The 20,280-nt window shown below is 49.6% G+C and overlaps 1 protein-coding gene across 1 annotated transcript in view; it reads right to left on the bottom strand.

Moving 5' to 3' along the window:
- The window catches only part of LOC141152890 (carbohydrate sulfotransferase 9-like), a 121,015-nt gene that overhangs the window by 19,106 nt on the left and 81,629 nt on the right, over positions 1 to 20,280 (bottom strand). The window lies entirely within an intron of this gene.

Genomic DNA, 20,280 nt, shown 5'->3' with positions numbered 1-20,280 from the left:
AGTTTGAGGTATACACTAACAAAAACCCTTTGACCTATGTCCTCACTACAGCCAAACTGAATGCGATGGGTCAGAGATGAGTCACTGAACTAGCTGACTTCAATTTCAGCATCAAGTACAGGCCAGGAAAATGCAATGCGGATGCTGATGGATTGTCGAAAATGCCACTAAAGCCTGAGAAGTTCATGCAAGAATGCTCAGAGGAAGTTAGTCTGGAAGTAATTGAGAGCCCTACCCAAGCAGTGCAAGCTTTTCAATAGGAAGACACACCACGGTGGAAACCACCATAAAAGCGAGAGAACAAGATCACCCCCTGTCCATTCAACAACTACCAAAAGAAAAAACTGTAGAGCACCACGGGAAGATCAGATAATTGGTAGAATACTACTTTATGTGGACCAAAATCGGTTTCCAAGTAAATGGGAGAGAGATAATGAGTCACTAGCAGTATCTGTTTTAGTTAAAGAATCGAGGAAGCTCTACTTCAGTGAAGACGGTATCCTGTATTGTAAAGGAGGACAAAACTGACAGTTGCTACTACCCAAAGTATTCTGTAGGTAGGTCTTCAAAGAACTCCATGAAAACATGGGACACCTGGGAGTGAAAAGGACAACCAACTTGATCCGTGAATGTTTCTTCTGGCTGTACAGGCAGAGAGATATTGAGAGGTACGTGACCAGGGAGTGTAGGTGTCTGAAAGACATATGTCCCAACACATCAACCCGGGCACCTATGGGCAACATACAAACTACGTATCCATTTGAGATGGTCTCAATAGACTTTCTACATCTCGAGACATGCAAGGGTGGTTACGAATACATATTAGTGGTGATGGACCATTTTACTCGATTTGCCAAAGCATATGCCACCACCAATAAAGCTGGTCAAACAGCGGCAGAGAAGATCTTCAATGATTTTGCTTTGAGGTCTGGGTTCCCTATGAGGTTACACCACGACCAAGGAAGAGAATTTGAGAACCAGCTCTTTGTCAAGCTGGAAAGTACAGCAGAATTCAGAGATCCCATACAACGCCCTATCACCCAGAGGGTAATGGACAAGTGAAACGTTTTAACTGGACATTATTGTCGATGTTGCGCACTTTAACAGCTGACGACAAGAAAGACTGGAAGAGTTCTCTGTCAAAAGTGGTACATGCCTATAACTGTACAAAGAGCGATGCAACGAGTTACTCACCCTTCTTACTATTATATGGACGATCGCCAAGACTGCCAAGCTCTGTATCCACCTGACTTATGCACAACACAACTGATGGTCCCAACCCCATTTATAAGGCAAGAAATCCCACTTATTAAACCTGACAGGGCACACCTGTGAAGAGAAAGCCATTTCTGGTGACTACCTCTTGAAGCTCATCAAGAGCATGCCAAGAGTGTGCAAAGCAGTCATCAAAGCAAAAGGTGGCTACTTTGAAGAACCTAGAATATAAGACATATTTTCAGTTGTTTCACACTTTTTTGTTAAGTATATAATTCCACATGTGTTAATTTATAGTTTTGATGCCTTCAGTGTGAATGTACAATTTTCATAGTCAAGAAAATACAGAAAAATCTTTAAATGAGAAAGTGTGTCCAAACTTTTGGTCTGTACTGTATATAGTTACAAAGGTTTCACCACTATCTCAGAATTTGTCAGATTGACCAATTAAGATGAATGTCGAGGACGACATTCAAAAAGGAGGGAAGAGTGTGACATGCAGAAGTAGTGCTGTTGTTTCAAAAATATCCAGCAACTTGAGGAGTTAACACAGTCACAGGAGACAGGGAGTGTTTTAGCAGAGCTCTAGGGGGATTGTGGGAAACTTGTTATTGTAGTCTGGCTGAAGCTGAAGACAAAGGTGGTGTGTTATCTGGATCTGACAGAAGGCAACTGAACAGGATTCAGATCAGGAGAGAAACTAAACAGAGGTCAGATAAACTCCCTGAACTAACAGTGCAGAGTAATATTGGGCAGGAAGATAAGGACTGGAAGGAATTGTGTCATCTGATGGTCTGATTGAGAGTGAATAGCATGAACTAAAAAGCAAAAGTTCATCTTGATGCTGGATATATTCAGATGTGTAAATGGGATCAATATGTCCAGTGTTGTATATTTTTTCCCTATCCTCATCTATATATTAGTGCATGTGTTCATCTTCTAGTTTTTGTACATTATCTTCAATTACATATCAGCCTGTCATGTGAATAAGGTGGCTAACGTGGTTACAGGCTCCCCGTAGGAAGCAGCATAGCTGCACAGACAAGGGGAGGTTTTTTTTTTGCTATTGTGCAACAGCATTGTAAGGGCAAGGTGTTTGCCCACACTCAGACTGTCCTGGCTGACTTCATCACTTCCGCCCTCCAGCCGATGATGTCATTTCCGGTCCGGTCGAGATGATGTCGGCAGAGGAAACACACCAGTATACTATTAGCTTATTTAACCATGATATAAAGACAAGCCAGGAACCAGTGGACGTTATTCCCCTGACGAAGCTGCGCGGAGACGCGGCGATACGCGTGGGGCATGGGGCTCTGGTCCTTCATCCTTTCTACATGACTGGTATACACTTTAGCACTAGCCACACTGACGGGGTACACCCATCTACATCTCTTTCTGCCGGGCATTACATCCTGTATATGTGGATGTGTTATATCTAGATATATGCAGATGGGTCGGATCAAGTGATATACTTACCTTAAGCTGAATATAGGCTATAGATAGTATTTATTTCAAATATTTATGTTTATCCCTGTATATTGATAATAAGAGACCTTTTTCATTATTGGGATTTTATATAAGAATATCTTGTAAGACTATAGTGCTGTTTTGCAGGAGCATTAAGGATTTGATATTACCCGTTTATTTATATTAGACATTGGGCTCTTATATTGCACAAACCTTGATGATTAGGTGGCAAAAAAATCACGTTGTGGCTATTGTTTTTTCTGGTTTATCCTTTACAGTATTCATGGACTCTCTTCTGTAAATTCTATCTGTGTATTTTGATATGTTATATACTCATGTATTTATTGCATGATATACAGAGCATTGTCTATTCATTGCACTATCTGTATTGGTGACCATCTATTAACTTGAGCCGTCATGAGGGCCAGACCCCTTTGTGTCTATATACTTTTTTAATGTTTTTAAATGTTTTGTCTACGAAGTTCCTGGAATAAAATTTTACCTTTTATATATATAGAAGTGTGCTGCTCCGTGCATGTGATGATATAGTAACTGACCCAACCTGGCAGAGGGCTATACAGAACGAGGACAGCAGCACACAGGGTGAGGGAGGCGTAGCACCACAACAGGAAGGGAGAAGCAGTGTGGTGGCTGCAGACACAAGGCGGGAAAGCGTTCCTCATAACAACAACACGACTTAAGTTGCCAGTACAACTGTTAGGTCTTCCCGAGTCTGGTTATTTTTTAAAGACACTGTAGATAACCCTAAAAAGGCCATTTGCACCACCTGCCAGGCCAGCATCAGCAGGGATAGCAAAACTAGCAGCATGACGACCACCAGCATGATCAGGCACATGGCAGCAAAGCACCCGACTAAGTGGGCTGAACCCCAGGGTCTATCAACAGTGTCTGCGGGTGACACCACTGCTTGTTCCGCTGTTTTGCGTGCACTCCAATCCCCTGTTCATGGCGCATGCCAAGATGCATCCCGCGCTGCACCTGTCATTAAACACTCTCAACTAGCACCATCAGCAAGCATGTCCATGTCCTTGTCACAGCGCAGCGTTCAGTTGTCCCTACCCCAGTCCTTGGAACGCAAGCGCAAATACGCAGCAAACGCCCCACAGACCACACTATTAAATTCACTCATTTTGCGAATGCTTGCGCTCAAAATGTTGCCTTTTAGGCACGTGGAGACTAAAGCTTTCCGCAACCTGATGGCGGCAGCCATCCCTCGGTACTCGGTCTCCAGCTGCCACTATTTCTCCCGGTGTACCATTCCCACTTAGCACTAGCACATGTCCCACAACATTAGAAGTGCCCTCAACAAAGCAGTTACTGGGAATGTCCACCTAACCTAACCACGGACACGAGGACAAGTGCTTGTGGGCAGGGACGGTACATGTCGCTGAGGAGCACACTGGGTTAATATAGTGGAAGCCGGGACCCAGTCGGACCTTGGGATGGAACACGTCCTCCCGACGCCGAGAATTGCGGGCCCTGGGTCAATCAGGGTTGCCCCCACATTCTACAGCTCCTACACCTCCTCCTCCTCCTTTTCAGTCTCCATCTCTGAAATGACCACATCAGTCGCAAGCTGGAAGCACTGCAGCACTGCCTCGGCCAAGCAGCAACAGGCTGTGCTGAAGCTAATATGCTTAGGTGACAAACCACACAATGCTGAAGAGCTGTGGACAGCTCTGAAAGAGCAGTCAGATATGTGGCTGACACCGCTGACCCTACAGCCAGGCATGGTCATATGTGACAATGGCCGGAACCTGGTGGTGGCTCTGAGGCGAGGCAAACTCACACACGATGCCTGGCCCAGGTGCTTAACCTCGTGGTTTAGCGATTTCTCAAAACCTACCTGGATCTGTTTGTCAAAGTAAGTCGCCTGTGTGCCCATTTTAGAGAGTCAGCTACAGCTTCCGCCACCCTTGCCGTTCTTCAGCAGTGTTTGCAGCTTACAGCTCATCGACTGATCTGCGATGTCCCCACGCATTGGAACTCTACGTTGCAGATGTTGGGAAGGATTTGTGAGCAGTAGAGGGCAGTTGTTGACTACTAACATCAACAAGGCCGTTGGTATTCAGTTCAGACTCCACACAGAAGACCTCAGAAGTGGACATGGATGTCAGACATATGAACCATCCTCCAAACCGTTGAGGACTCCACCAAGATGGTGAGCGGCGCTGATGCCATAATTAGCGTCACCATCCCGCTCCTCTGTCTATTGAAACGCTCGCTGCTCACAATTAAAGAGGATGCATTGCAGGCGGAGCACGATGAGATGGAGCAAGGAACCATACAGGGTGATTACACACAGCCCCGCCTCGTGTCATCACAACGTGGATTGGGTGACAATGAGGAAGAGGAGAAGGAAGAACAGAAGCTAGTTTCCTGCCCTATAGATGGTACTACCTGCACAACTGTCATACCATCTGTTCAGTATATCTGGATGGCCTGAGGACAGGGAGGAGGAGGAAGAGGAGGAGGATGAGGAGGAGAGCTTGGTCAGTCGTCCTCTAGGTGAGGACACGGAAGTCTTGCCTCTTTGCAGTCTGGCACGAATTGCTGAGTTTATGTGATGCTGCCTTTCCTGTGACACTCCCGTTGTCCAAATTTGGGGTGACAGTCATTACTGGTTGGTGACACTTCTAGACCCATGCTACAAGAAAAACTTTGTCTCTTTTTCCCACGCTGGACAGGCCTAATAAAATGGGGCAGTAACAGAATGCCCTTGTTGCAGAATTATTAAAAAAAAATTCCCATCTGAAAATGCTGGGGCAGAGGTCACAGTTTGTTGGACAACCAAGGAGTACAGGCAAGAAAGACACAACTTCAATCCAGCAGAGGCAGGGGAACACTATCAAAGGTCTGGGACAGTTTTCTCAGACCCTCCCTTCGCACAGGCCCTGAAGCGCGGTGTACTCTCCCAAGAAGGGAAAAGTTTCAGAAGATGGTGAGGGAATACCTTGCCGACCGTACCAACGTCCTCTGTGATTCCTCTGTGCCTTATAATTATTGGGTATCCAAGCTAGACACGTGGCATGAACTGGCTCTCTGCACCTTGTAGGTTATGGCCTGCCCTGGCTCTAGCATTTTGTCAGAGCCGGTTTTTAGTGCCCCAGGTGGAATTATAACCGATAGGCTGACTCTTATAAAAATGAACAAGGGCTGGATTGGGCCAGACTTCTCAACACCTCTGAATGATAGCAGTGTCTTTTTTGGGAGGTCTAACTCTATTCCCATGCACCTCTGTCTTCACACCCAGAAATGGGTATACGTCTCCTGATTTTGTCTATTTGCTCTTGTCCTCCTCCTTCTCCGCATCCTTATCCTCCACCACCATATGTACCATATCAACATATCTACGTCTCTTGCAAGGGACATTGGAGTTCCTCCAAATTTTTTGCTGCCGTTGCATTCACTGCATAGGCAAACAGTATGGGAGACCCACTTCCTAATAATGGGAACATTGTTTGTTTTCAGGAGGCCCTCCGACCTCTGCATCTCTTGCAAGGGGCATTGAAGTGCTTCCAAATTTTTACAGCCATTGCAGTCACTGCATAGGCAAACAGTATGGGAGACCCTCTCCTTTCTAATCGGAATATGTTGTTACTGAGGCCCACCTCTATCTGTCTTTAAATTGTTAGTGGGGTTTTTCATAAATTTTGGTAGCTGTTGGACTCACTGCATACTCTATAACTGTATAGCAGACCCTCTCCTTTCCAATCGGAACATGTCGTACTCGTTACTATAGAGATAGATTCTGGGAAAGGAAGTTGTTTCTGCGCTCTCTGGAGTCACGACAAACCATTAGGCTGCGTGCCCACGTTGCGGATTACAAGCGTTTTTGCTGCGGATTTTCCGCAGCGGAAACGCTTGTAAAACGCTTGGTAATCCGCATCCCATTGTCCCCAATGAGAATCCGCAAGTTCTATGCCCATGCTGCGGATTTTTCCGCAGCGTTTATGCTGCGTTCAAAAATCCGCAGCATGTCCATTAATTTTGCATTTCCGCATGCGGAATTGCCTTGTGCAATGCATTAAAAACGCAAGGCAATTCCGCATGTGGAAAACGCGCGATAAGCGCGCAATAAACGCGTGCGGAATTCCGCATGCGTTTTTCCGGGAGAGGACATGCGGAAATGAAGCAGAAATTTTCTGCTTCATTTCCGCAACGTGGGCACATAGCCTTAGTATGGATAAAAATGTAGGTTTATTGTCTACGCGTTTCAGAGTCCACCGACTCCTTCCTCAGGACAACCATAAGCATGGACACCCGGCCGCCGCCGGCATGAGGTTGTGAAAAGTTTCCGCCACCATGAGCCTAAAATGCCACATTTCAAGTGCAAGCAGCTGTCAAAAATTTGGCAGTATAGTATTGCAGCCTGTGGGTGGGTGGCTAGCTGCATACTTGCGCTTGCATTCCAAGGAATGGGGTAGGGACAACTGAACGCTGCACTGGGACAAGGACATGGACGGTGATTGTTGCAAGTCTGCAATGACAGGTGCATGGCGGGAGGTATCTTTGCATGCGCCAAGGATCACTTATGATGGGCACACTTTTCGGCAGTGACCTGGGAGTCAGAGATGCTTCCAGCTGTCTTCCCCATGCTGTTCCCATGTCTTTTCAGCACTGTATGCATGTGTCTGATGATGTCTCACACACCACATGGCCAGAAGATAAGGTTGTAAAACGTTAAAATGACATTTCCCAGTGAATGCATTTGTTTTCTTTGAAAGCAATGCAAAAGTGCAAAAATGCATCAAAAACGCTAGGTGTGAACATAGCCCAAGGTGTGGAGGAGTATTTTTGTTTTTGGTTATTTATTTTGCCTTATATACAAGGCATTACCCTGGAAAAGATGTTCCTTAACATATTTCCAAGGAAAATCAATTTTGGTTTTGTTTTTGTATGTTTTATTGTGAGTCCATAAAAGTGGCGTAATACCTCTGACAATGTTGTTAACAGCAGTAATCTGGGAGTCAGAAATGCTTCCAGGGGTCTTCCCCATGCTGTTCCCATGTCATTTGAGCACTGTTCCCATCAATTTGGGCAATTTTTAGTCGATCTGCAGACCGCCGGGGGTAGTCGCCTAAAAAATGCTCGAGTGTCCCATAGACTTACATTGGGATTGTTGTTCGGGTAAAGCACCCTAGTATTCCAATATAGTCGACCCGAGCATCGAGCACCCGAGCATTTTAGTGCTAGCTCATCACTAGTAATGAAATCGACCGATAAGTGAGTCCAAAGTCTACTGGGAATCTTCAAAGGTTGAAGAGCCCCAGGCGGACGAGTATGAGGGGTCTTTGAACGCGCACAGACACTGCAGGCGGCTACATACTCTCGGACATCCTTATGAGCACCTGGCCACCAGAACCGCCGAGTAAGCAGATCCACGGTGGCTTTATTACCAGGATGTCCGGCTAACAGTGAATCATGATGTTCGCTGAGGACTCTAAGACGGAGCTTTACAGGAACAACAGTTTACCAAGTGGACAGGCAGCAGGGGCATCCCCTTGAGGGTCAACAACCTCTCCTACCAGATCGGAGCATATAGACGCCATAACCACCCCGTTTTGAAGAATAGGTACTGGTTCACACCTCTCTCCTCCCCCAGGAAAACAACGGTATAAGGCATCTGCCTTAATGTTTTTGTTCCCGGTCTATACGTGACAAAGAAGTTAAACCTGGTAAAGAACAACGCCCATCTAGCTTGACAAGGTGTTAGAGGCTTCGCCAATTCCAGGTATACCAGATTTTTATGATCCGTGACTACCATCACAGGGTGGACCGCCCCCTCCAAAAAAGGACGCCACTCCTCAAAAGCCTACTTGATAGCCAAGAGTTCCCTGTTCCCAATGTCATCATTTCTCTCGGCAGGTGACAGTTTTTTAGAGAAATAAGCACAAGGTTGCCATTTACCAGGAGACTCACCAAGCGACAATACAGCCCCCACCTCAGAGGCATCGCCCTCAACTATGAAAGGTTGAGAGAAGTCAGGCTGTATAAGAATCGGCGCAGAAGCAAAACACCTTTTCAACATATCAAACGCATCGCTGGCAGGACTGAAGCACCTTCTTGGTCATATCAGTTAGAGGTTTGGCTACTATCGAAAATTTCTTTATGAACTTGCGGTAGTAGTTTGTGAATCCTAAAAACCTTTGTAATGCCTTCGGATTCTCCAGACGATCCCAATCCAATACCGCTCAGACTTTCACTGGATCCATGCGAAAACCGGTGGAGGACAATACATATCCAAGGAAAGGGATCTCTTCAACTGAAAACATACACTTCTCAGGTTTGACATATAATTTATTATCTTGGAGTATACATAATACCTGCCTGACGTGTACCTGGTGTGACTCCAAGTCAGGTGAATAAATTAATATGTCATCAGGGTAGATAACCACAAACCTGCCTATAAGGTGGCTAAAGAGGTCATTTATAAAATGTTGAAATATGGCGGGTGCGTTCGTCAACCCAAAAGGCATCACCAAATTCTCATAGTGTCCTTCTGGCGTATTAAACGCGGTCTTCCACTCATCTTCCTTTTTAATGCGTATGAGATTATATGCCCCCCTGAGGTCCATCTTAGAGAACTATTTTGCCCCTACAATTTGATTGAAGAGGTCAGGAATGAGTGGATGTGGATAAGGATCCCAGACAGTGATCGCATTGAGTTCACGGAAATCCAGGCAAGGGCGTAACCCCTCGATCTTTTTTCTTCACAAAAAAACAAAACAAAAAAAAGTGGCTATAGGGGAAGAGAATGGTCTAATATGACCCTTAGCCAGGCTTTCTGTGATGAAGCCCTCCATTGCCTGCCTCTCCAGACCAGTTATTGTTATGTTCTGCAACTTAGAACTAAGGAATAGGAGGGAAAAGCAGTCCCTGTACTGAGACTCAGCTTCGCCCTATGCTGGGGTGGGTGCCCTATTCCTTATGAATAGCCCCACCGAAACTCCTGCACTGAACTCAAACGAAGACCTGTAGGACGGGGAAAGGGGTCCCTAAAAGATCTAAGGACTGCAAAAGCAGGAGATCTCCTAACAGAAAAGTTAGTTGCAGAAACAAAAATAAAAGGAAACAAAACTGGTGGAACAAGAAGTCCCAGGATAACAATAGTCCAAAGCAAGAAGAACTAAACAAGGCTACTTAGCCAGAGCATGAGCGTTACAACACTGATGTCCATCGGGGAATGGGAGCCAGGTGCTGAGTAATAAAGAGTGCAGAGATCACGTGACCAAGAAACCCAGCACCAGAGGAATAGACTAGAAGCCAGCAAACCAAAGCAAGATGGCCCATAGTAAAACAACATAGATTCTAACAGTACCTCCCCTTTTTCCTGGTAAGGCTGAGCCTTACCAGGAAATCTCCTGTGAAAAGCCTTAATTAGCCTTGAGGCCGAGACATCCTCGGCCTTCACCCAGGAATTATCCTCGGGGCCGAAACCTCTCCAGGACAGAAGATACTGTAATCTTCCTCTATGCCACCTGGACTCCAAAATGCGAGAAATCTCAAATTCACCATCCTCATCAACAGGAGGAACAGTAGGCTTCGCCTGCTTATCAGGCGTGTCCACCTTCTTAAGTAACGACACATGAAACAAAGAATTAATCATCCAGGACGAGGGAATGCCCAACCTCACCGCTGCCGAGTTGACAATCTGAACCACTTTGAAAGGATCCACAAATTTAGGCCCCAGTTTTTTAGAAGGAATCTTCAAACGAAGATTCCTAGAGGACAACCAAACCATATCCCCAACAGCAAACAAGGACTCTGTAGCGCCGGCGTCCCTGCCCTCTGCTAGGCAGGGACGCTGTTCCCCTCACCTCCCTGCTCCGTGCCCGGCGTCCTCCTCCCGCTCTGCTGGCAGCGCGCGCTCCTTCCCGGCCACTGTGCTTAGGGCGCGCGCGCTCTCCCTCCCTCTTAAAGGGGCCGCGTGCGCCGTCCTAAGGAGTCCCCGGCCAATGGCCGGAGGACTTCACCATATATAAGGCACCTCCTCCAAAATGGAGGTGCCCGAGCAATGTTGTTGCACTGTTCACTACTCTGCTTCAGCCCTCAGGTCCCGTTGCCAGTTACCTGCCAGTTACCTGCCAGTTACCTGCCAGATTCCTGCCTGATTATCTGCTACCTGCCTGCTAGTCTGAGGTCCGACGGTCTGCCTTACTACTCCTGTCAGTCTGTCTAAGGACCAGCCTGCCCGCTCACCTGGGAGCGCACACCAGCCACCTGCCTGCTTGCCTGAGGTCCGACGGTCTGCCTTCCTACTCCCGTCAGTCTGTCTATTGTAATGCAGCAGGTTGCTAGCATTACTGTAAATGGTCCAGGATGTGCTTACTGGACCATGTACCTTCCCCTTTATCTGACTGGTCACATGACTGTGACATCACCCAGGTCCTGCATGCACAGTAAAGCTCTGTATACATGACTGGGACAGCACACAGGACCTATACACACAGCTGACTGATCACATGACTGTGACATCAGCAAGGTCCTGTCAGTATGTGGCTGTCTGTGCACAGCATATATAAACCTGCTTAATTTGAGACAGGTGTGTTCGGTGTGAGGCGTGAGGCCTGTTCCCCATGTGTGTGGGATACCGTGATACCGTTTGTGAGAGGCCTAGTGAGGCCTGGCAGCCTGAAAGGCCAAGCCTGGATCCGATGCATGGATGTCAGTGGCCTTTGAGGGAAAGCCGGCTTGTGGAAGAGTCCTGAAAGGCGCAGGCTGGATGTGAGTGGAGACATACCAGTAGCCTTAGACGGAACGACGGCTGGAGACCCCCACCTGGGAAGCCGCAGAGCCACAGTGGTGGCAGAGTAACGGACTGAGACAGCTATACCCGGCAAAGGTAATACCCGGTGCTATATGGACATTGTGATATGAACATTGCTACTTTATTACCTTGCCGTAAGCTGTACCCTGGAGCAAGTGGGCCGGTGTGCCACTTGGCTCATGAATTGTTTATGTGTGTAAACCTGCCGGTGGCGGACTAAGATGAACTGTGTGTGAACAGCGGTTTATGAAGTGCCATAATAAACTGCAACACTGTGTGAAAAACGTAAAGACATTGCACGTGTGCATTGATTGACGCAGCGAAGCGAGTTACCCCCAGTATGATGACGAGCGCTGCCTTACACTATGGACCAGCTTGCCCGCTCACCTGGGAGCACACACCTGCTACCTGCCTGCTAGTCTACCTGGAGGCTCCGCCGTCACATGCTGTGACCACCTGCCTGTCCAGTGACTCCTGCTCGCTCACCTGGGAGCGCTCATCTGCTGCCTGTCTGCTAGCCTACCTGGAGGCTCTGCCGTCACGTGCTGTGACCACCCGCCTGTCCAGAGACTTCTGCCCGCTCACCTGGGAGCGCTCATCTGCCGCCTGTCTGTTGGTCTTCCTGGAGGCTCCGCCGTCACATGCTGTGACCACCCGTTTATCCAGAGACTCTCGCCTGCTCACCTGGGAGCTCAAGTCTACCATCAGCCGCCACAGGTCGTACCAACCCTTAACCCAGAGACTGCCCCGGTCACTTGCCGTGATCATCTGCCCGTTCACCCAGAGACTGCCCCAGTCACTTGCCGTGATCTCCTGCCCGTTCTTCCAGAGACTGTCCCGGTCACTTGCCGTGACCATCTGCCCGTTCACCCAGAGACTGCCCCAGTCACTTGTCGTGATCTCCTGCCCGTTCTTCCAGAGACTGTCCCGGTCACCTGCTGTGACTGCCTGCCTGGTCGCCACCCGCTCCCTTACAAGGACTGCCCCCTTGTATAGTAGCTCAGAGGTTCCGCCTCCCAGACCCGTTACAGACTCCTTTCTTTTTTTGTCAAAATACCTTTTTGATCTCCTGTTAGCCTCTTTAAGGTTCAAGCGTACACTGGTCCAAACCCTCTCCAAATCACCAGAAAAATTGTCCTCCTCCGATACAGCAGCCCCAACTTTGGAAAATGGACCAAAAGATGGATACCTGCAAGTTCAACAAAAAAAGAGAACAACCAGCCGAGGAAGAAGTATGATTATTATGGGCAAACTCTGCAAGTGGTAGAAATTCTGACCACATTTCCTGATTGTCTGCCACAAAACATCTCAAAAACTGCTGGACATCCTGGTTCTTCCTTTCAGTCTGTTCATTGGACTCTGGATGATACCCTGACGAGAATGACAAATGAATTTTCAATCTATCACAAAAAGCACGCCAAAAGCGAGCTACAAACTGTGGTCCTCTATCGGAAACAATGTCCATGGGAACACCATGGAGCCTAACAATCTCCTTAACAAAAGCATTAACAAGAGTCTTGGCGCAAGGTAACTTGTTGAACGGAACCATATGACACATTTTACTAAACCGGTCCACAACAACCCAGATGACAGAAAAACCCTCCGATAAAGGCAGATTGGTGATAAAATCCATGGCAAGGTGCGTCCATGGCGAACTAGGAACTTCCAAGGGGCATAGCAACCCCACAGCTGGAGGATGAGAGGCCTTCGACCTAGCGCACACAGAACACTGACGCACCCACTTGATGACTTTCCTTTGCCACCCTGGCCACCAGAAACTCCGACCAATAGACTTCCTAGTTTCCGAAATCCCTGGGTGACGCGCCAACCGAGACTCATGACATTCAACAAACAACGCTCTCCTCAAGGCTCTACAACCCCTGGCAAAAATTATGGAATCACCGGGCTCGGAGGATGTTCATTCAGTTGTTTAATGTTGTTGAAAAAAAGCAGATCACAGACATGGCACAAAACTAAAGTCATTTCAAATGGCAACTTTATGGCTTTAAGAAACACAAAGAAATCAAGAAAAAAATGTGGTACTCAATGTGGGTAATTTTTTTCAGACCAAGCAGAGGGAAAAAATTATGGAATCACCCTGTAAATTTTCATGTCCAAAACTAACACCTGCATCAAATTAGATCTGCTCGTTAGTCTGCATCTAAAAAGGAGTGATCACACCTTGGAGAGCTGTTGCACCAAGTGGACTGACATGAATCATGGCTCCAACACGAGAGATGTCATTTGAAACTGGAGTCAATGTCTGTGACCGAACTATAAGAAACCGCCTAAAGGAAATGGGATTTACATACAGAAAAGCTAAGCATAAGCCATCATTAACACCTAAACAGAAAAAAAACAAGGTTACAATCGGCTAAGGAAAAGCAATCGTGGACTGTGGATGACTGGATGAAAGTCTTATTCAGCGATGAATCGCGAATCTGCATTGGGCAAGGTGATGATGCTGGAACTTTTGTTTAGTGCCGTTCCAATGAGATTTATAAAGATGACTGCATGAAGAGAACATGTAAATTTCCACAGTCATTGATGATATGGGGCGGCATGTCAGGTAAAGGCACTGGGGAGATGGTTGTCATTACATCTTCAATAAATGCCCAAGTTTACATTGATATTTTGGACAGTTTTCTTATCCCATCAATTGAAAGGATGTTTTGGGATGATGACATCATTTTTCAAGATGATAATGCATCCTGCCATAGAGCAAAAACTGTGAAAATATTCCTTGAAAGAAGATACATAAGGTCAATGTCATGGCCTGCAAACAGTCCGGATCTCAATCCAATTGAAAATCTTTGATGAAAGTTGAAGAAAATGGTCCATGACAAGGCTCCAACCTGCAAAGCTGATTTGGCAACAGCAATCAGAGAAAGTTGGAGCCAGATTGATGAAGAGTACTGTTTGTCATTCATTAAGTCCATGCCTCAGAGACTGCAAGCTGTTATTAAAGCCAGAGGTGGTGCAACAGAATACTAGTGATGTATTGGAGTGTTCTTTTGTGTGTTTGTGTTTCATGATTCCATATTTTTTCCTCAGAATTGAGTGATTCCATCATTTTTTCCCTCTGCTTGGTCTGAAAAAAATTACCCTCACTGAGGACCACATTTTTTTTCTTGATTTCTTTTAGTGTTTCTTAAAGCCATAAAGTTGCCATTTGAAATGACTTTAGTTTTGTGGCATGTCTGTGAAATGCTTTTTTTCAACAATATTAAACAACTAAATGAACATCTGTAGCACCCTGAGGATTCGGCTGCTACAGGGGTATTGCACCTCAACCCAGAGGTGTGATATTCCACTCCCGGGTAAGGAAGGAGTGTGGAACTGAGCTCAGATAGACTGCATGCACTACATACATCCCATTCCAGAGGAGCAGGCCGACGGTACTCCCACTTAGAAATGTGCAGGTACAACCGAGCCTGTTCCTGGCTGGAGTGGGAGGGGGGTGGTACATCCCATGTAGTGTAGGGGCAGATAGGGGGAGCAGTCTGGGTAGTGATAGGAGCTCATTGGGTGCTGGTCACCTGAGCTCACACATAGAGGGATATATAAGGAGGGCACCAACTTAGATCAGGGTCAGACGCTGAGAACAAGTCAGTTGGAGAGGAGAGAGAAGGAAACAGCAGCCCTAGAGAGAGAGAGAGGAGAAAGAAAGAGAAAGACCCAGAGGGGGAAGACTGAAGGGACCCAAGAACCCAAATTAGAACACCGGGTGAGGAGTCAGCATCAGGGTACCGGAACCCAAGCTGGTGGGGGTAAAGACATTCCCCAGCCAGAGACCGGAGACCGTGGGCAGTGTCTGTCACGGTCACCCACCACATTCACCCCGAAGGCACACCACATGAAGGGTCAGGGAACCCAGGGCCAAGGGTGTCCCAAAAGAAGGCCCGAGGGAGCTGGACCTAGGTGAATCCCTGGTGGGGACGGCTGAAGAAAGGACAGAGGGAGAGCTCAGGGCCACGCTCTGGACTTGTTTGGGGGTTGGCCGGATCCAGGACCTGGTGGACGCAGCACGGCTCGGGTGGTCACTAGCAGCTGGAGTGACCGAAACATCAGCAGTAAGTAAACACCCTTAACTGCACAACCCGAGTCTGTCTTCATTGCTGGCTGCACCGCACCACCACAACCCCCATCCTCTGCGCCTGTCCCCTCTGAGGCTATACCCCTCCCGTTGGGGGTTATCCCACCAAGCTGCGCACCCACCATCAGCCTCAGCGGACCCTGCTGCAGCGGCGGCCACAGTGACCGCATCCCAACGGGTGGCGTAGTCGACACAAAAGAACTTTAGTAACATCTGTAAAGCTGCCACATAACACTTAGCTTGACGCCCTGGGCACGGGACCGGGTCACAGCCGCTCGGAGACTACAAACCCCCATCTGATCCGGTGCCGGGTATTCCCCTCAAAAAGGAATATGTCCCAGGGGGCGCGTCAACTTTGGCCTAGTCGGCAGGATTACGTGCCCGCAACACCCGGGTACTGCGTGCCTGAAGAAAAGTGCAAGTTTACCTCAGAAAGAAGACTCCTGCCGGTTCCGGAGGGTCCACGCCATCGGACTCCATCACCAGTCGTTTCCCGCCGATTGTCCGCCATTTCCAACTTGTTCCCGCCATCTGCAGAGTTTCCCGCCACTGGGCGACGCTTCCCGCCAAAACCGCAGATTTCCCGCCTTGGAAGAGCAGCGGACGCCATTATGGGCGTGCCAAAGGAGGGCAAGAGGCCACCTCCCATCGTGGGCCAGGACAGAAAATGGCGCCAAAAGTGGAAACCGCCCCCACCAACAGAGACTGTGATGCTGGAGGTGTCTGTCAGCGTGAAAGAACTCCCCCTGGAGCTGACAGTCACCGAGTTGCCCCGGGACCGCCCTCGAAGTGGGAGGAGACGAAAGAGAAGAGAAAAGATGGGTGTCGCTTGGAGGAGTCTGGAGCGAGCGCACCCGGAGGCAAGAGGTCTAACAAGGAGCAGCGGAGAAGCTCACCCGGAAATGGAGAGAAAGCAGAACAGCACCGGCCCGCTGGCCAGGAGTCTGCTAGAGACCGAGGAAGGAGGGCAGAGCAGCACCGGCCCGCTGGCCAGGAGCCTGCCGGAAGCCGAGCAGAGCAGCACCGACCCGATGGTCAGGAGCCTGCTAGAGTCCACAACCCCGCTAGGTCTAGCGGAGATCCTAGCGCAGCTCCCCCGAGACCGGGAGTGTGCACAAACTGCCCTGGAGGGCCTCGCAAGGAGGATGGCCCGGGTACAGCGCGAGATACTGGCGGAGTGGGGCCGGGAGATGACCCAGCAAGCAGAGACCAGTCAACGGAGCACGCTACCCTGGAAGAGGAAGCAGACCGCCTCTGAGGATGGCGCAGGAGGACCCAAGGCCGGAGACGGCGCCGAGGAGGGAGCCGAACGCATGGAGGCAGGTAAAGGGGACGCCTATACCCCAAGCCGTGACACCGCTTACCTGCCCCAGCTCCCCGTCGCAGAGCCCGAAAGTCCCCCTGCTGTGCCCGTAGCCGCCAGGTCACCGCCATGGACTAGGCCCCGACCGGAAGCCGCCGCCGCGACCCCTGTGACGTCACACGCACCGACCCGGAGCGTGACAAAGCAGGAATTACCACCAGCCTGGTCGCAAGGCCTAGTACCCCCGGGCGCCGCACCACCAACAGCGCCCCCTACCTCCGCGGAGCCTCCGGCCTGGCCGCAAGGCCAGGTAGCCCAGGGCGCCGCCGTCCTAACGGTGCCCTTCACCTTCCAGGTGCCCCAGGCCTGGCCGCAAGGCCTGGGCAACCCGGGCGCCACCACCACCGCGCCCGCGCCCGCAATACCTAGGGTGCCACACCTGGGGGAGGACCTCTTCGGCCAGCTCACATGGCCGGACGGGCGGCCCTTCATCTGGCCCGAAGGGTACCCTGAGCTGGAGCGGCAGCAAAGACTAGGGCCCTTGTGTGAGCCCCTAATCCCGACTCCGAAGCCCGTGGCTCGGGTCTCGCCTCCTCTAGCAGAAGCCCAATTCGTGTGGGACCCCACGGGAGAAGATTTGATGGGGTTCACCGGAGAAACTCGGGCAGCCGCAGCTGAACGTACAGAGTGTTGCCGTCAACAGCTGGCAGAGTTTAAGAGAGAACGGGAGGAGAGGCGGGTCAGAGAACAACAGGCCCAAATCCAGAGCGCGGAGCAGAAGAGCCGGACTAGGAGGAACCCCCGTGCAGCGCATTGTCCCCGTACCACCGGGACTGTAATCAAGTTTAACCAGCAGCACGGGTGGGGCTTCATCAGAGACAACAACACCCCCGGCGACGTCTTTGTCACGCGCAGAGACGTGGAGTCCCATCTGCCGGAAGGTCACAAAGGCCGTGACCTCTACGTCGGAGACGAGGTCACCTTTACCCGGCACAAGTGTGCCAAAGGACCTTACGCCCTCCACGTACACCGCTTGACGGAGGAGGAGTTGCGGTACGGGGAGGAGGAGCAAGAGGACCCGGACGGGTCTGAAGTTCAAAGAGCAGGAGGAAGACGCCGTTGAGTGCGGCAGAGCAGGTGCTGTAAATAAGTTACCCCATGGGGGTATAAAGAAACTGGAACTGTTGCTGCTGCTAAAATAGTCCCCGTTGGGACCAGTGAACTGTTTACCCGTTAACCCCTTCATCCTACAGGCTGAGGACTGTGAGCAGCCATTCCCTTCCCTCTACCTGGCCGAGGACTGAGAGCGGCCAACAACATCCCCCTGTATATAGTTGCGCGTCCTAAAGCGCCCCCTACCGGTTTTATAAGAAAACCAGATTTTTCTAAGAGACTGTCGCACTTTTCCCGGACACACGGTGCACAGTGTCCGGAGGAGGAACCAGAGACAAGAGAAGTCTACGAGAATGTTTATATAAAAAGTTTTATATATATATAATGTTTATATGTTTTATATGTTCATATAAAATTTTGTATGTTTTGGTGTTTTATGTCTTACAGCCCGAGGACGTGCTGTGATTTACCAGGGGGGAATGTAGCACCCTGAGGATTCGGCTGCTACAGGGGTATTGCACCTCAACCCAGAGGTGTGATATTCCACTCCCGGGTAAGGAAGGAGTGTGGAACTGAGCTCAGATAGACTGCATGCACTACATACATCCCATTCCAGAGGAGCAGGCCGACGGTACTCCCACTTAGAAATGTGCAGGTACAACCGAGCCTGTTCCTGGCTGGAGTGGGAGGGGGGTGGTACATCCCATGTAGTGTAGGGGCAGATAGGGGGAGCAGTCTGGGTAGTGATAGGAGCTCATTGGGTGCTGGTCACCTGAGCTCACACATAGAGGGATATATAAGGAGGGCACCAACTTAGATCAGGGTCAGACGCTGAGAACAAGTCAGTTGGAGAGGAGAGAGAAGGAAACAGCAGCCCTAGAGAGAGAGAGAGGAGAAAGAAAGAGAAAGACCCAGAGGGGGAAGACTGAAGGGACCCAAGAACCCAAATTAGAACACCGGGTGAGGAGTCAGCATCAGGGTACCGGAACCCAAGCTGGTGGGGGTAAAGACATTCCCCAGCCAGAGACCGGAGACCGTGGGCAGTGTCTGTCACGGTCACCCACCACATTCACCCCGAAGGCACACCACATGAAGGGTCAGGGAACCCAGGGCCAAGGGTGTCCCAAAAGAAGGCCCGAGGGAGCTGGACCTAGGTGAATCCCTGGTGGGGACGGCTGAAGAAAGGACAGAGGGAGAGCTCAGGGCCACGCTCTGGACTTGTTTGGGGGTTGGCCGGATCCAGGACCTGGTGGACGCAGCACGGCTCGGGTGGTCACTAGCAGCTGGAGTGACCGAAACATCAGCAGTAAGTAAACACCCTTAACTGCACAACCCGAGTCTGTCTTCATTGCTGGCTGCACCGCACCACCACAACCCCCATCCTCTGCGCCTGTCCCCTCTGAGGCTATACCCCTCCCGTTGGGGGTTATCCCACCAAGCTGCGCACCCACCATCAGCCTCAGCGGACCCTGCTGCAGCGGCGGCCACAGTGACCGCATCCCAACGGGTGGCGTAGTCGACACAAAAGAACTTTAGTAACATCTGTAAAGCTGCCACATAACACTTAGCTTGACGCCCTGGGCACGGGACCGGGTCACAGCCGCTCGGAGACTACAAACCCCCATCTGATCCGGTGCCGGGTATTCCCCTCAAAAAGGAATATGTCCCAGGGGGCGCGTCACATCCTCCGAGCCCAGTGCTTCCATAATTTTTGCCAGGCGTTGTAGGCACAAACAATTTACCACACGGAGTGTTAGTTGGTGCCGCACTCTGAGCTCCTAGGATGCTATTCTCCAACTCAGAATCCAATGCTGCCACCACCAACCCTCTCTGCAAAATACACTCCTCCCTCTCAGCATTCACCGCTGGAGAGAAACTATGAGACAAAGCATCAGCTTTAACATTCTTTGTCCCCGGGACAAAGGTTACGGAAAAATTGAACTGGGTAAAAAACAGTGCCCACCTAGCCTGACGGGCATTCAAACGTTTAGCTGCGTCCAGATAAATCAAATTCTTATGATCAGTGAAAACCTGTATAGGATGTTGAGCCCCCTCCAAAAAATGTCGCCAATGCTTGAATGCGAGTTTAATAGCCAACTAGAGATGAGTGGTGTTCGACTCGAACTGTTCGCCAATATCAAATTCGAGCTGTTTTGGGCGGTGTTCGAGCCGTTCGGCGAACACGAACGATTTGAAAAAAATTCGGCTATTCAAGGTTATGTTCGATAACTGTTCGTGCACCAAAATCATAACTGGATTTTTTCTCAGTAATGCTGAAAATTAATGTTAATACGC

This window comes from Phyllobates terribilis, unplaced genomic scaffold, assembly GCF_046119375.1.
Source record: "Phyllobates terribilis strain yellow unplaced genomic scaffold, ASM4611937v1 Scaffold_7__3_contigs__length_470593459, whole genome shotgun sequence".
NCBI classification, from domain to species: Eukaryota; Metazoa; Chordata; class Amphibia; order Anura; family Dendrobatidae; genus Phyllobates; species Phyllobates terribilis.
The sequence above is the reverse complement of the archived record's forward strand: the minus strand, read 5'-3'. Positions and strand labels throughout refer to the sequence as shown.